We start from the raw sequence: 13,137 nt of genomic DNA on the forward strand, positions 1-13,137 counted from the left end.
TATGCATACCATTTCTGCCATCGTCTTTAACCCAGATCTTTTTGAAGACGAATGGTATATGTCATCTGCTCTAAGACATGTATCTGTTTTACAATATTAATAAAAAGGTCCACACTGGGACAGGTTTTCTGCATCCAGTGTTTTGTGATAGCCTTCTTGGCAACTGCCAACAAAATCCGATAAAGATAAACATCGCTTTTTTCCAATCTTTCCGGTATAATTCCCAGATAAAGAACTGAAAAGGACACACATATATCGAGATGCAAAACCCTCGAAACAATCCCTGCCACCTCCTTCCAGAAAAACTGGATGGAGGGGCAGGACCAAAATATATGAGCGTGATCCGCCATAGGCACTCCACATTCCCTCCAGCAGCTCAACTGTGTACCAGTCTGTTTAGACTTCCACTTAGGAGTAATGAAGTAGCGAATTACGTTTTTCCAGCAAAAGTCCCTCCAAGTCCAGGAGACAGTAGAAGAAGCGTGCATTTTCCAAGAATCCACCCACATGTTGTCCGTTATTTCGATGTTCAGTTCTTTCTCCCAGCGATGCTTCACATAGTCCGTGGTGACCATATTTAATGAAACAATACCATTATATAACTTACTTATTAATCCTTTGCTACTGACTGAGTCGTAAGCATCCACAAATATACAGACAATCTTTGATTGAACTACTGGGTCACGACCTCTCAATTTTTTATAAAAATAATCTCTGAGCTGCAGGTACCTATAAAAATCCTGCCTGCCTAACCCATGGCTCTGATATAAATGATCAAAGCTTCTGAGCTCCCAGTTTTTGACAATTCTGCACATAGAGGTAATGCCACCATAGATCCATCGCCTGTAACTATGGTCTAACAAAGATGGTGTAAATTCAGAATCATATGCTGGCCACCTAAGTAAAGTAATCTGTTCCTGGAGGTGAAATTTCTTAACCACTTCTTCCCACACTTTCAGTGAAAACTTAACCCACTGGCTAGTTGTTTGTAATGTTTCCTTTACCATTCCTGCATATCCCAGCAATGCTTGTGTTGGTACATCAGTCAAAGAGAGCTCTATAGTTTTCCATTTAGCTATATAAAGTGGGTTACACCAGTTTACCAGAGGTCTCAACTGTGCTGCTAAATAATAATCCCTCAGGGACGGGAGGGCCATACCACCTCTTTCCACTGGAAGCTGGAGGGTAGCAAGTCTGACTCTGGGTTTCTTATTATTCCAAACAAATCGTGAAATATGTTGATTCCATTCTCTAAATTGTCTCGGGGGGATGTCTACCGGCAATGACAAAAAAAGATACAGAAGTCTCGGAAGGATATTCATCTTTACCGTTCTTTTTTTTTTTTTTTTTTTTTAAATCATCTTTACCGTTCTAATTCTACTGCCAAAATCAAGAGGGAGCAAACTCCACCTATTTAGATCGTCATATATTGTCTTATTAATACTCATATAATTGACTTCAAATAACTTTTCTTTTTGGCTCGCGCGCAGTACCAACGCCGGCCCGGGACATACAAGTGCACCGAGAGGACTCGATAGCAATGGGTTAGCTTCTGCTAACTGTTGCATGTTGTCACTCGTTGTGCGCACGCGCGCCGTGTCGCGAGCACGGCGTTGACGGTAGGCTCCTCCCCAAGGTGCGTAACGTCTTTGCATTATGTTTACAACATCCGGGGAATGAAGAGTCTCTGAACGCTACTTTGCTAGCGCTCTGTAAACAGGGAAGTAGCTTGAATAGTGATGCTACTGAAATGTAAACAAAACAAGTAGAGCACGGCGCAGAACTCTTGCTATTGTTATGAAAACCATAAAGCCTCACTCGCAACCGATTCACAGCCACGCGATATCCGGTCCACAGCTTTACAAGCGATGTATCTAAGGATTCCCGGCGGATTTTGTATCGGTTGACAAGTCTGCTACCGATACGGCCGTTTAGCTCCCCTTGACGACCGATGGTTCGGTCGAATCGGTTTTTTGTCCCACCCCGAGTAATCAGTGAACTGCAGGAAGGGCAAGTGACCTGGGGTGAGAGTAGAGTTAACACTTTCAAAATAAAACGGGAATATGACTATAAAAATAAAAGCGTGAACCGCCACGCTGGTGGCGGCGTGACAAAGAGTATGTTTAAATTATGGTAATGAACCCTCTAATGAGTGTAGAAAGTTAAAGCAAATGATATAGACTATTTGATAAATAATGCAAATCTGGTCTACTAAATACTAGTTTAAAGAAATTTGAAACTTTGAATTAAGTAAGCAATGATGGTTTTCAGCAATGACGATATTGTAAAGTTTGTAGAGGCACCATTTGTCAAATTGCCAAATGGGGAAGGCCTTGATATCACACTGATAATAGAAGCTTCTATCTGGAAATGCCATTATTTCATGACTTTCTAACAGAGTAAGAATTTAAACCTTATTGACTGAATTTGAAAATACTTACTAGGAGTTAAATGTTCTAAAGGTTCATTACTGTGGTGTTTGCATTTACTAATAGATTTGGTGTGACTCATGCAGATCCAGATTAGAGAACAACATAAAATTGCAAGAAAGAGCCTTTACAATGTTGTTTTGAATATAGTCCTAAAGTTTGTATAAAAGATTGGTTACACGGAGGAATGTTTTCCTAATTGAATTCTGTTTTCGCTCCTGCTGTGATTGAGTGTGAAATCTAACAAATTCTCCCTCACCAGAACCTGATACGTAAAATAGGCATTGAAGGGAAAAGATTATTAAAATGGTTTAGAAGGCAAACATATTATTAGTGGTGAGTTATTTAAAATAAATGAATAGCTGAGATTTGTATTTGATTAAAATGAAAAATGGCATTTATAATTGAATTGGAATGTTCTTAAAAGAGCACAATTATTAATAGCTGCTTTTCCAACAACATGCCCAGGATTTTGAATTCTGGGTAAAGTGAGTTTTTGGTTGTAAAAGTTCAGCAGGGAATTTAGAATTGTGTTTTTACAGTGTCTTAGAGTTCTCTGTAATTAATTTAAATGAGTTTGATTGAGTCGAGCTGATGTAAAAATACTGACCCCTCAAAGTAACCAGCCTAGGTTAGCGAGACCCTGCTGCCGAGATAGTACTTGGATGCCCCATGAGGAATTTTAATTACCCTGGTAATTGTTGTTGGTGGAAAAACGCCCATTTATTTCAACAAGGTGAACATAAAAAACAAAGATGAAACGAAACCAGTAAGCAGAATTATATTAAATGGGATTAGGCCTAGTCTTGGTCTCTACATTAGATGGGAACATGGTAGTAAAAAGATAAGCTGAGTAGAAAAAGGGAATTTTGTTATACATGGAATTGATGTTTCTAATATTCTACAATTTTGTTAGTGGTTATGGATTTTATGGAATTGAACAAAAAGTAAGACAATGTCAATATTAACAAGTACTGATGAATGGTCTTAAAAAATTTAACAATGAGTTGAAATTGTTCCAGAAAAATAACTGGATGTTGTTATTATGGTAGAAGCATTGTGTGAATAGATCATGTCTCTAATATGACATACTAGTTATTTGGAGTAATGAATGAAAGTCACTTTATGTTCTGTCCCTCATACGACAGTAAATTGAGGCATATTGCTCAGTCAATTTTTATGTAGAAATGTTATGTTCTATTTTTGCCAGTAGATGTCGCCCTTGTCATTGTGTGTTCATGTGTTTGATTTTGTTAAGTGAACCGGAGCCGCCGAGTGGCGAAGCAATGAAAATACCAGCTATGTTTTTGAGGACCTGCACACGCAGTCACAGCACGGGAGGGAACGCAAGATTTTCCTCTAGTCTCATCATTGTTTTTTATTTCGGAGCCTTGGCAGAGCATAATCTGTAAGTCATAACGCTTTGACGTATTTGTGTTTGTGATTATTTTAGGTTTCTTGGTGGTGAACTTTCTTTGAAAAGGCGGTGACTCGATGTTATTAGCCGTTAGCTGCTAACTTGTGCTAAAGTTATTGTTGGCCTACTCGTGGTAGTTAAATAGTATTTCTCACACTGTACACTTATTTGTAGACAGAAGCACTTATGTCTTGTTTCAATCTGTATGTTGCAGTTTCACAAAATAGAAAAGAAGGAAGTAAAGAGCCACGACTACAGCAACCACGTGTCTTTATTTGGAACTCTTTCACATGTTTAGCTCGCTGCCTAAGTTGCGCTAACTGAGGGCAGAAGACTTTATATGTCACATTGTTAAGGGAAAAACAGAAAAGAGAGAAAAATACATGATCAAAGCATGGAGATAAGATAATTTATGATTAAGTCATTTGGGAAATTGTAAAAGGACTAAGACAGTTAAGCTTGTTTGAAATTTCATGTGGTAGCCCATTTAAATTTGCCTATTGTAATAACCTGTTAAGCTGTACAGATGAACGAAATTGATTTAAGTGACTATATGAGGAGATTGTTTAAATGATAAGGAAGTGAAAATGTTTAATAAAATGCCAGATGACTCTCTATCTCAGCAGGAAGGCAAGCCTCCCATCAAGGGTAGTGACTGAGTTTGATTGAAGGTCCAGCCCAAGGTGGGAAGGCCCTTGTAAGTGTTGTTGGCGCCGAAGGTTGTGAAGATCGCTGAACGACTCTCTTGGATTCACCTATCACATGGCACAAAACAGGTACCATTGACTAACAGCTTGCCAGGTTGCGGGGCGAAGCCTGACTGAATTAAGGTCAGAGGAGAAACAAGCAGCTTGACTCGCTGTGAAAAGTCTGACCAAGTAAGTCATTGAAGAGGTTGGGAGCACATTGTTTGCTACCCTCAAAGTTCCCCCAACCGCTGTGAAGTCCAGGGCCTGTCTACAGTGCAGGACGTGTCAGAAGGGACAACTCAAGGAGACGAGTCCCTTTCCTGAAACAAATGGAGAGTAAGATGCGATCAGACTCAGTTGGGGCTGTCTTTTTGATTTTGATGTTTGTTTTTGGGGCCATCTTGAAGAGGAAGAGAGACAGCTGGTTGAATTATTAATGCTGAGAATTACATACAGAAACATTGGATAATGTACATGTAACCCATGAAGTGCTGCACCGTGCCACCCTGTGGCAGCCTCCAGTTACTACCCTACATACACACATTAGAGCAACAACACATTGTAACGATTATCGGCCGGTTGTAACTTTTTGCAACCTCAGTTCCAAAGGAATTGAGCTCCTGTGGCCTGAACATGCCACTGTGGGGGGTGGGGAGCACAAGAACATCCCCCACAAACAGCCACAAATGCTCTGATTGACACGCGCACGCGCACACACACACACACAAATCAGGACAGTAAAAGCCTTCTTAGAAACTTGACTTTCTTATTTTGCAACAGAACAATGAATTATGAAATGTTATGTTTGCCATTTGTGAAATGTTGACTCCATGAAATGTCATGAAAATGTTCCATTGCAGTGGCAGATTCTCCACTAAACTTTCACGTGTATGCACGTTTTAACAGTGTAAGCTAGGTAACATTTCATTTGAGGTATTCAATTGTACGTGTTGCATTGATTGAATTCTGACCTTAGAATCTCAACAAACATGGGATCCAGATTCAATCTGATTAGTCTTCCAAAATCCTCCCCCAGCTGGTAACTTTCCACTTTGGTCACCAGACCCCTGGTGTGGAGGCCGCCGCCTTCCCAATTTAAAAGCACGCTCCCTGCGTGCTGCTTTCTCTTCCGCTGCTCTTTGGCTCCCGCTTCTTCGCTGCTCCTTGGCTCCTTCCTGGTCTCCATCGGCGCGGCTGCCAGACAAAGGGCTAGCCCAGCTAGCTTAACCTCCAGCACACGGCAACGCACAGAAGCCATCGCGTGTTGCGACAGGCGCAGCGAAACACGCTGCTTTTGGTCCCTGCACAAGGCTCAAACGGATGGTGCCTTTCCAGGCACACCAGGCCTCAACCAAAAAGGGCCCTTCCCAGCCAGCAGGTTGACCCCGTGACGCTCAGTTGGCCAGCCGGACGACCTGTCTCTCCCTCTCCTGAACTGAACCTTCTTCATCCCTTCTTCAAACGGGCTTGGCGAGTCTCCATCCAGGGTCCTGCTTCTGAGACCAACCCCCTCTGTAAGTGCAACTTTGCAGGCCTTCGCCCTAGTACAAATTGGTGCAAACTAGGTTGATTGTGGGTCCCATGTTGGTTCAATTTAAGAAATCCATCACCTTGGCTAAGACCGTTTCTTTTTTCTTCTTTTCTTCTCCTTTGATTATTTTTATTATTTTAGTTCTCGTTTCATTGCCTATCATAGTAGTTAGTTTTGCTTCTTTAAATTCTAAGTAGATTATCCCACCTAGGTTAGAGAATAAACGTGCACAAAACTCAACCCCTGGTTTACTGTGTGTGTGTTTCAACAATTTATAGTGACCTCTAAGCTGAACAAAGAACTCACAAAATTGTAGTAAGGGCACAACCTTCATTTTAATGACTGATTCAACGAGGTTCTCATCTGTTATCCTGATAAAATTATCAAAAAGAGATGTGGTGCTCCGCAGGCAAGCTCAACTTAATTTGAATATTAAGTTTGAGTCTCCTTCAATTAATGAGCCAATTGATTATTAATTTAATAATTAACAATTATTGATTTAATAATTAATTGGACCGATTTCCCTTACAACATTGATTGCACTTTAAAGACGACACGTTGAATTATATTGTGCTTATGATAATTTTACTAATAAGGGGTTTTATGATGGAAAGAGAAATGTTACGTCATGCTCTATGTGGTATTGATAGTGTTGACAAAGGACTTATTTGTGTAATGGAAAAAATTGTGTTATGCACTGTGATGGTGATGTTTTGCTTTTTTAACAAATACATGGTATGAGACTTTGAGTAAATATGTAATAACAGGAGGGAAATGTTAGGATTATTATGTAGATATTATTCCATATTTTCTCTTTTATTGCATAGAGTTAATTTTAAAGCATGTACTCAGTATTTCACTATCAGTTTGGGTTGCTGTATGTGTATTCAACCTAAGGACGTCTGGAATGCAGGAATGAAGAACTTCACACCAGGACAATAGACAGCCTTCAAGGATTAGTGGTCGTAAAAAAGTTTTATGGTTAGAGGATGTCTCCTGTGTTTATGACTGTTGTATTTGTGATGCCACAACACTGCTATGTCTCCACCTCCTTTTGTGACCATTTGTTAGCGAACTCCATGAAAAGACAAGAAATGTGAATGTGTGTCAGAGTGGGCCAGAGGATTGTGACCAGCACACATCTCTCGCTCATCTCTCCTTGTACAAGTAAAGGCCTTGTTTTTCTCATTTTAATGTCTGTCTCCTCATTTGTGCAGTTTAAAAATGTCATAGATGGTGTTTAAACCTGACAGTCACTAAAATCGGGAATACCAGCCAGCTATGCTCTTTGCCAACCCTGTCAGCACGTGAAACTCCAGTGTCTGTTTCCACGGTGTAGTGGTTATCACATTCGCCTTACACGTGAAAGGTCCCTGGATCGAAACCAGGTGCAAACAGGGCAATTTTCTTTGTATTTGCAATGAAAACTGAGTATCCAAAAAGCAAAGAGGACAGGCACCAACTCCCCGTTGGGGAATCGAACCACAGTCTTCGCGTGACAGGCAGAGATACTATCCACTATACTAAGGAGGAAAAGACTCTGTGTTTGCTATCTGTACAGGCGTAGAGGGAAAACTGTCACTAACATCGGGAATGCCAGCCAGCTATGCTCTTTGCCAATCCTGTCAGCACGTGAAACTCCAGTGTCTGTTTCCATGGTGTAGTGGTTATCACATTCGCCTAACACGCGAAAGGTCCCTGGCTCGAAACCGGGTGGAGACAGCGCAATTTTCTTTGTATTTGCAATGAAAACTGAGTATCCAAAAAGCAAATACCACAGGCACCACCTCCCCGTTGGGGAATCGAACCCCAGTCTTCCGCGTGACAGGCAGACATACTATTCACTATACTCACGAGGAAAGGACTCTGTGTTTGCTACCTGAAAAGGCGTAGAGGGAAAACTGTCACTAAAAATGCCAGATAGCTATGCTGTTTGCCAATCCTGCCAACAGAGTGAAAACAAACGTCTGTTTCAATGGTCTCATGGTTATCACGTTCGCCTAACACGCGAAAGGTCCCTGGCTCGAAACCGGGTGGAAACAGGGCAATTTTCTTTGTATTTGCAATGAAAACTGAGTATCCAAAAACTTAATTGCACATGCAGCCACCTGCCCGTCAGTGAATCAAACCCAAGTCTTCCGCGTGACAGGCGGAGATACTATCCACTATACTAACGAGGAAGGGACTCTGCGTTTGTTCCCTGGACAGGCGGCGAGGGAAAACTGTCACTAAAATCTGGAATGCCAGCCAGCTTTGCTCTTTGCCAACCCTGTCAGCACGTGAAACTCCAGTGTCTGTTTCCATGGTGTAGTGTTTATCACATTCTCCTCACACGCGAAAGGTCCCTGGCTCGAAACCGGGTGGATACAGCGCAATTTTCTTTGTATTTGCAATGAAAACTGAGTATCCAAAAGGCAAATCGCAGAGGCAACACCTCCCCGTTGGGGAATCGAACCCCAGTCTTCCGCGTGACAGGCGGAGATACTATCCACTATACTAACGAGGAAAGGACTCTATGTTTGCTACATGGACAGGCGTAGAGGGAAAACTGTCACTAAAAAATGCCAGAGCTATGCTGTTTGCCAATCCTGCCAACAGAGTAAACACCAACGTCTGTTTCCATGGTGTAGTGGTTGTCACATTTGCCTAACACTCGAAAGGTCCCTGGCTTGAAACCGGGTGGAAACAGGGCAATTTTCTTTGTATTTGGAATTAAAACTGAGTATCCAAAAACTGAATTGTACATACAGCCACCTCCCCGTCAGGGAATCAAACCCCGGGCTGCCGCGTGACAGGCGGAGATACTATCCACTATACTAACGAGGAAAGGACTCTGCGTTTGTTACCTGGACAGGCGGCGAGGGAAAACTGTCACTAAAATCGGGAATGCCAGCCAGCTATGCTCTTTGCCAACCCTGTCAGCAGGTGAAACTCCAGTGTCTGTTTCCATGGTGTAGTGGTTATCACATTCGCCTCACACGCGAAAGGTCCCTGGCTCGAAACCGGGTGGAGACAGCGTAATTTTCTTTGTATTTGCAATGAAAACTGAGTATCCAAAAAGCAAATCGCACAGGCACCACCAACCCGTTGGGGAATCGAACCCCAGTCTTCCGCGTGACAGGCGGAAATACTATCCACTATACTAACGAGGAAATGACTCTATGATTGCTCCATGGACAGGCGTAGAGGGAAAACTGTCACTAAAATCAATGCCAGACAGCTATGCTGTTTGCCAATCCTGCCAACAGAGTAAACACCAACGTCTGTTTCCATGCTGTAGTGGTTGTCACATTCGCCTAACACTCGAACGGTCCCTGGCTCGAAACCGGGTGGAAACTAGGGGTGGGAATCTCTGACATGAGGCAGATTTGATATGTATCTCGATACACAGGTTGCGATTCGATTGAAAAACGATTATCTTTCAGAACAGAACGGTTCGATGCGGTTCAATTAAGTTTGGGAACGATATGATTTTCGATTCGATACGATTCATTTCAATATTCAAAACTTATAGTGACATTTGTTGCTTGTAAACATTAATCTTAAAACACCACAAATTTTTACAGTATCTACAAATGTGTTTAAAAAAAACAACACCACCAAAATGTCTTCTATATTTTTATATATTGAATCAATTATTTAAATGGACCGCAACAAAGGGCTGGGCGATATGACTGAAAAATGTATCAGGTTAAATATTTATTAGTCGTTATTGAGAGTTATAATAGTTTTTTTTTTTTGTGTTTTTTTTTAAATTCAAAATAAGGATCAGGAAAAAAAGGCTGATAATTCAATTTGAAATATAAATATTTAACCTTTAAAAAGACACCAACACAATTAAACAGAATATGTGCACATTGTGAAGTATTTCAGAAACATAAATTTAAGACATGAAATAAACCTACCGTCCAGCCAAAAGAAATATGAAGCCACCTTATGGAACAATAAATCTATCAAACACATTTTAACCACTTAATATATCCAAAAATATTTCCAAAAGTGCCCTTCCCTTTTTATCAACAATTTTTGTTTTTAACAATATTTGTTTTTCTTTTGCCATCACATTCATTTTTGGTTAATGTATGACATCTTTTTGTTTTTTTTAATCTGAGACAAGATGATGACCACGGAATCACTACTGTTTATGTTTTGTTTTTTTGGGCTGTCGTTCATTTTGCGTTTGATGACGTAATCACGGGCACGTCTCAGTTCTCCTATCTATTGCTCATGCTAGTTGTATACATTGACAGGGAGCCACAAACTGAGAAATGAGATACTTGCAGTGTGCTTTTAGCTTAGCTGGTGTGTTGGCTGTGGGACATACCTGTGTCGTTTGAATCCATGCATTGGATCGTCACGGGAGTTATTCTTTTTGGCTCGCGCGCAGTACCAACGCCGGCCCGGGACATACAAGTGCACCGAGAGGACTCGATAGCAATGGGTTAGCTTCTGCTAACTGTTGCATGTTGTCACTCGTTGTGCGCGCGCGCGCCGTGTCGCGAGCACGGCGTTGACGGTAGACTCCTCCCCAAGATGCGTAACGTCTTTTGCATTATGTTTACAACATCCGGGAAATGAAGCGTCTCTGAGCGCTACTTTGCTAGCGCTCTGTAAACAGGGAAGTAGCTTGAATAGTGATGCTACTGAAATGTAAATGTAGCACTTGGGACTGGATGAAGACACTTGAGAGAGAGAGAGTGTACTTTCGATGTCTTTAATCGCGCACATGCACTGCAACACACGAGACACGACATGACCACGCCATTCTCACGGAAGGAATTAACTGACTAGTTTACACAACAAGGGACGAGTAAAAAGTACCAAAAATAAAGTTACATGAAGCCCATTTGTAAATAATTAGCGCTTACCTGCAACACACGAGACACGACATGACCACACCATTCTCACGGAAGGAATTAACTGACTAGGACCTGTGAGGACCCCTTAGCTGCCTACGCCCGCCTGCATGGATTCCCAACTGTCTCCTGACGAAAAGTGTTGATGTCTATATAAGTCCAACATAAATTCGGCAACATGTAGTAATAACAAAAAAAAATAAAAAATATACACATACAATATGAAGTGGGCGGTGTTATACCACACTGCAAAAATACTGCTTATCCCACACTCTCCCCTGCAAAATTAATGGCGTCCCGACATTACACACAGTCCCTTTTTCAAAAGTCTTCAACTTCAGAGGCACAGCCTCCAGAGTGGGAGTCAGTTCAAACGAAGGAGGCACCGAATGTTCATCAACAGTCCAACACATGGCGTACATCTCCCTTTTCCACCATGTGCACCGGGCGATACCACTGGCCAAGTGATATCTAAAGGAATGCTCTGTTTCACAGGCAAGGTACCTCTACTGAAAGAAGATTCTTGTACTCTAGGCTATGTCTCTATCTACACGCTCATAAGGCTGTTACCTTTACTTGTGAGGTGCTTGTGTTCTTTTCAGACTGTGCTATGACCGAAGTCACCAAAAGTGTCAATGTGTCCTCAATGTGAAAGTGCATAAATTTCCACTACTTAACAAATTAAATCAACTCGGTGTAGGACTAATGACATAACATCAAAAACAGTATCACTACACATTTCTATATGTAATAGAAGGCTGACCTAATGTGTCATATGTGAATGCTTTAGGTGGTTTTCGGTTTCTGAAAGGATATTGTCGGAAGGTGGCTGGCTGGAGCCTAGCATCCTCGTCTGCTTCATCAGATGATGCTGTTGGGCTCTGGGCTGTAGTGGGTCTGGACGGAACCTCAGCTAGCAATTGATCCTCCAGCTCGGACTTCCCACCGTCATCAGCACCTCGCAGACCATCATCCGGAGCAGCCTCAGAGTCATCTCTTGGAAGTTCCTCACAGATGCTCGTGTCATCTTGTCTAGGGGTTGGTTGTGGGTGGAACTCTTCTGCATCTGCTCTCAGCTGACTCCGGGTTGGTTTTGCAATGATTGCTTGCCACTCCGTCTCACTCTCTGAATCCTCAGTGGTGATGTTAGTATCCTCTTCATCTCTTACACTTTTCTGTTTAGTCTTTGCAGGTTTTATGCGTGTCGGCAGAACGTCTTCTTCAATGGGCAGGTAGTCGCAAGGAAGCAACAAGTTCCTGTGAATGACTCGGGTCTTTCCGGCACCTCTCTCAGGCTTGATCACATAAACAGGAATGTCAGGTTTCTTGTCAACAACAGTATGGACTTTCTCCTCCCAGTACGACCTGAGTTTCCCTGGGCCACCTCGCTCAGAGAAGTTGCGCACCAGCACCCTGCTGCCTGGTTGAAGTTCTGCACCATACGCTTTTCTGTCATAGTACACTTTTGACCTGGCTTGCCCTTTACTGTCACTTTTTGAAGCGATCTTGTATGCCTCCAACATGCGTTTGCGCCACTTTTCAGCATACTCACTATGGGATGTGCTTTTCTCTTCATCGCCACCAGGGGTCAGACCAAACATGATGTCAATGGGCAGCCTGGGACCCCTACCGAAGAGTAAGTAATGTGGAGAGAAACCAGTTGTCTCATGTCGTGTACAATTATACGCATGCACCACTTTGTCCAGCGAGCTTTTCCAATCCGCTTTAGCTTTCTCTGGCAGATTTCTTAGCATGGAGAGTAATGTGCGATTAAACCTTTCAACTTGGCCGTTCCCAGCAGGGTGGTATGGAGTTGTATGGGAACCTTGAATGCCACAGTACTCTTGGAGTTTGTGAAACAACTTATTCTCAAACTCCCTGCCCTGATCGTGGTGCAACTTGGCCGGGAACCCAAACCTGAGCACATAATCTCCAAACAGTTTGTTTGCTGCAGTTGTTGCTGACTTATTTGTGCATGCATATGCCTGGGCGAATCTTGTAAAATGGTCCATGACCACGAGCACATACTCATAGCCCCCTTTACTTGGCTCTAAGTGCAGGAAGTCTATGGATACCAGTTCAAACGGGTAGGTGGTCACTATGTTGGTCAAAGGTGCTCTAGTTGGCTTGTTAGGGCGCTTTCTTTTGAGACAGCTGCATACCTTTGTCACATAATGGTCCACGTCACGCTGCATGTGTGGCCAGAAGAATCTTT

At 42.3% G+C, this 13,137-nt stretch overlaps 1 long non-coding RNA gene and 3 other non-coding genes across 4 annotated transcripts in view; 3 read left to right on the forward strand and 1 right to left on the reverse strand.

Moving 5' to 3' along the window:
- Positions 1–13,137, forward strand: part of LOC144007448 (uncharacterized) — a 224,785-nt gene that overhangs the window by 83,265 nt on the left and 128,383 nt on the right. The window lies entirely within an intron of this gene.
- trnav-aac (transfer RNA valine (anticodon AAC)) lies at positions 7,716–7,788 on the forward strand. Its single transcript has one exon. It is a non-coding gene; the product is annotated as a tRNA-Val (tRNA).
- Positions 8,501–8,572, reverse strand: trnad-guc (transfer RNA aspartic acid (anticodon GUC)). The gene has a single exon. It is a non-coding gene; the product is annotated as a tRNA-Asp (tRNA).
- On the forward strand, positions 9,009–9,081 carry trnav-cac (transfer RNA valine (anticodon CAC)). Its single transcript has one exon. It is a non-coding gene; the product is annotated as a tRNA-Val (tRNA).

Source organism: Festucalex cinctus, chromosome 19 (genome assembly GCF_051991245.1).
Source record: "Festucalex cinctus isolate MCC-2025b chromosome 19, RoL_Fcin_1.0, whole genome shotgun sequence".
NCBI lineage: Eukaryota > Metazoa > Chordata > Actinopteri > Syngnathiformes > Syngnathidae > Festucalex > Festucalex cinctus.